General features: G+C 32.4%; 1 long non-coding RNA gene across 1 annotated transcript; it reads right to left on the reverse strand.

The window, feature by feature from the left end:
* Positions 1-1,966: 1,966 nt before the first annotated feature.
* Positions 1,967-2,996, reverse strand: LOC136217969 (uncharacterized). The gene is made up of 3 exons (XR_010683588.1): positions 2,915-2,996; positions 2,701-2,805; positions 1,967-2,168 (listed from the first exon to the last, which is right to left on the reverse strand). It is a non-coding gene; the product is annotated as an uncharacterized lncRNA (long non-coding RNA).
* Between the last annotated feature and the right edge of the window lie 1,244 nt (positions 2,997-4,240).

Below are 4,240 nucleotides of genomic sequence, written 5' to 3' on the forward strand. Positions count from 1 at the left end.
AAATCCATTCTGATTGCTTGAAACTTCTTCACAAGATCCTTTATATTTTCCTCACTACCTTGAGCTAAATAGACACAAATATTAATCTCTGACCATAGTTGATTCAGCCATGTTTTCTTATCAATTGTAGCAGCACATTCTTCCATAAGATTTCCTTGCAGATTTATATTTTTTTGACTTGTTGCTAATGTAGTCCATCTGTTAAGCACATACCTTTTTGGAATTGATTCAAGCATTTTTGCCTTCCAAACCCACACCATGTGTCTGCATGGTAAGCCCTGTCTCTCAAACTTCTTGCACGAACATTTTGTTTCGTCTTCAATGTTGCTGTACGTAACCTGAAAGGTTTTTTATGTCCTTTTCTCTTTGATAGTGTAAATTTCAAAAGGAGGTTGTTTATAGAATCCTTCTATTCCACAAAAAAAAGATACATTATAAACCTCTTCCTGAAACTCATAAAAGGCAGTGGTTGTATAAACATCAGCTCCATGTGTTTCAATACCCATTGGTGTTTTGCATACAGGTCTTTTATGTTTGGCTTCATTGTCATTGTGAGCTTGGTTATGCCTTTGTGCATCCATTGCACTATCAAATCTCATATAAAATTCTACAAGACTTAGATGAGAATTTGTAAAAGCAGTGAAAAAGTTGTTCTCACTCTCTGACCTAGATGTAGTTCTCATAATTCCTCCTAGGAATAAGTCCCTGAAATACGCTGGAATCCACATTTTTCTGATTTCAAATATTTGACATAGCCATTCATGTTTCTCCAAATTAAACTCTGAAATGATTGCTTTCCATTTTTCATCAAATTCTGCAGGTTCTATCTCAACACTCCAAACAATTGGTTGAATCCTTTTTAAGAAATTGGTTTCTTGCATAATTGTACGACCTATTAAAAGAACGAGTTAGTATTTTCATAATATACAAATATTTTGAACATGCGAATAATATATTGGAACATACAATTTAATACCTGATCAAAACATATAGTAGAACAGTCAAGCAGTAAAAAAATTAATTGTAAACAAAGTTTTAGAATGCTTACCTAATTTATCATTCATCTTTTTCATAATGTGCCACATGCAGAATCTATGTTCTGTTTTTTTGAAAACATTTTTTATTGCAATCTCCATTGCTGGGTCTTGATCTGTTATTAAGCAGGTAGGTTCATTGCTTCCCATTGCATTAAGAAACGTTTTGAAAACCCACTCAAATGATGCAATATCTTCTTTAGCAATGAAACAAGCAGCGAACGTAACACATTTTTTGTGGTGGTTTACTCCAGTAAAGGGGCCAAAGATCATGTTATATCTGTGGAAATAGTATAAAAAAATTTGTAAATAAGAAAACTTATTAAGAATATAAGAATAAGATTTTAGAACATGCCAATAATATATTGAAATTCATTAATAAATATTTAGAACATTGCAATAAGAAATCAGTACATATAATATAATACCTGTTTATTTGGTATGTTGTGTCAAAAGATACCATATCACCAAATAGAGCATAATTCTTTCTACAAATTGGGTCTGCCCATAAAGCTCTACAGAGATGATCGTCTTCATCCATATCAAAGTCAAAAAAGAATGCAGACCATAGAAGTTTTTTCTTGTTGAAAATGTCAATAAACATTTGGGCATCTGACTCATAAATGTAAGCCTTTAAATCTCTGTGGAAGTTTTTGAAATCCTGCTTAGATGCACCTACATTGTTGTATCCTCCAATATTTTCTTTTATTTGTCTGTATGTTCTTACGGGTCCAACATTCATCTAAAGAAAAGACATTAAGAGATTTTATAAGGAAAGTAAATACAATTTGAAATATTGTAGATGTTATGTTCTATGTTTCACTATGAACTGTTAGAAATGTACAAGTAAAGATGTTTGTAAACATTTTAAATTTATAATATGACTCACCTTAGAATTATCAACAATCATCTTCTTGTGTAGTATTGTCAGATTTCTTCCCTGTTTTTGAAATTTCATACATCGTGGACTGTAAAGTGGGTGTGTATGTTCCTCTTTTAAACGAAAGACAATATATTTTCCATCATTGCAGTACTTTAAAACAATTTGCGCTTGACATCCAACACGTGTTATTAATCTTCTTCTTGGTATGTGTCCTTCAATTTCTTCAACAATTTTTTTCTGCTTATGGCCTGCTTTATTGCACAAACAGTATTGAAAAATGACAAGATTTGAGTTTTTTCTTTTTTTAACTGTAGATTTTCTAATATTAAATCCTGCTTCAGTGGCATATGCTTTGTAAAATTCAATACCCTCATCAATAGTATTAAATTTTATTCCTACAGTAGGTATTTTTCCTGGAGAGCAACATGGCTTCCATTCTTTTGTTCCTTCAGGAGTCTGCCCAAATTCTACTTGTTGAGTGTAGGATATAATTGCAGTAGTAGAATCATTAGGCTGCTCTTGATTTGACACTGCATTTAAGTTCAATTTTTGAACATATGTGATAATATATAGAACATATGAACAAATGTTTAGAACATTAGGTACAGTTTGAAGAATGTATTGAACTATATATTTCAATATACTCAATTTTATTTTTTCAACAATTTTTAGAACTAATTATAAATAAGAAACGAATAATATGTACTATTATCTATAGAACACATGAACAATTATTTGGAACTAGCTTTTTTAGATTATGAAGAATGTTAATTGGGAATGTACCTCTTTCTATAGTTGAAGACAGAGAAATTTGATGATGATCATCATTCTCCTGTAGATCATTGTCTATTATTTCATGCAAATCCATTGTTTCCATCTGGATAGAATCTGAATTATTTCCAATTTGTTTCAGATTTAACGAATTTCTGAATAATTATAAACATAAGAAACAGAACAGAGAATAATATTCATTTATAGTTGTTGGATATTTCATTACCTGATTGATGCTATTGAGATCAATTGCTTTCAATCTTTTTGTTTGAATGTAGATCGTCTTTTTAATCTGATTTGCGATTTTTGAATGACAGGGCCATGAGGAAGGAGGAACGATGATGAGGAAGGAGGCTGATCTAATTAACCAAGGAGGATGGATGATGAGGAAGATCTGAGGTTGAATTACAGAAAAATGATCTGAGGTTGAATGACAGAGCCATGAGGAATGAGGAACGATGATGAGGAAGGAGGCTGATCTAATTAACGAAGGAGGATGGATGATGAGGAAGATCTGAGGTTGAATTACAGAAAAATGATGAAGATCGAAGTGATGGAGGAGGTGCGATTGTTGATCGTGATTTTGCGATGATGGAAGAATGATCTGCGATTGTTGATCCTCAATTTGCAAGAGTGAAACGCTGTAGTTTTGTAATTGGGATAGGTTGTTGTTTTTTTAATGTATAAAACTACGTAGTTTTTGGGTGGTTCTCACCTAAGGTGAGTTCTCACCTAGGGGAGGGTTCTCACAAATTTTGTTATTTGCCTCTTCCACATAATGGTGTAGCTCTGTGTGAAAAAATTCACAAATTCTTGTGTGGTTGGAAAATTGATGGTAGGATTTTTTCACTCACTTTGGATAATTTAAGTGCAAATGATACATGTATGGACTTGTTGAAAAATTTATTGAATAGCAAGGGTGGTTTATTAAACCGTGGAGATTTTTTTCATATGAGATGCTCTGCTCACATTCTAAATTCAATAGTTCAAGATGGGTTGAAAGAAATTGATGACTCAATTGGAATGTATTGAATCAAAGACTAATGAACAAGATACTAATTATGTTGTTATTTAAGTTGAATTGAATGTTTTAATTTTAGTTTATTTGTTATTTGGAATTGAAATTTTTTATTTTGTTTATAAGTTTTGGATTTTAGACTTTTGATGTTAACTTGTTGAATTTGTTTTGTTAGTTTGTATTGGATTTTATTTTTTCATATGCAATTGTGCATATTTTTATTTTGTTTAGTTGAATATATTTTTTTAGTATGGAGTTGCAAAATTAAATGGGTTAGCCAGGTTGACACGTTCAACCCGCTTCTTAAACGAATCGTGCCAAATCGACCCATTTATTAAATAGGTTGGGTCAGGGTTGGGATAAATGGGTCACCTGAGTAAGTCGACATGACACGTTTACAACCCGCAAACCCATATTGACACCCCTAGCATTTACCCAAGAAGGGACGAGGTTGTCTGGTTGAATTAGGACGTGGAGTTGGAAGTATTCCAGGAGTAGTGGGACGTCCGTAGTTGCGATGTTGAGGACGAGCAG

The sequence above is a fragment of the Euphorbia lathyris genome, chromosome 2, assembly GCF_963576675.1.
Source record: "Euphorbia lathyris chromosome 2, ddEupLath1.1, whole genome shotgun sequence".
In the NCBI taxonomy this organism is placed as follows: domain Eukaryota; kingdom Viridiplantae; phylum Streptophyta; class Magnoliopsida; order Malpighiales; family Euphorbiaceae; genus Euphorbia; species Euphorbia lathyris.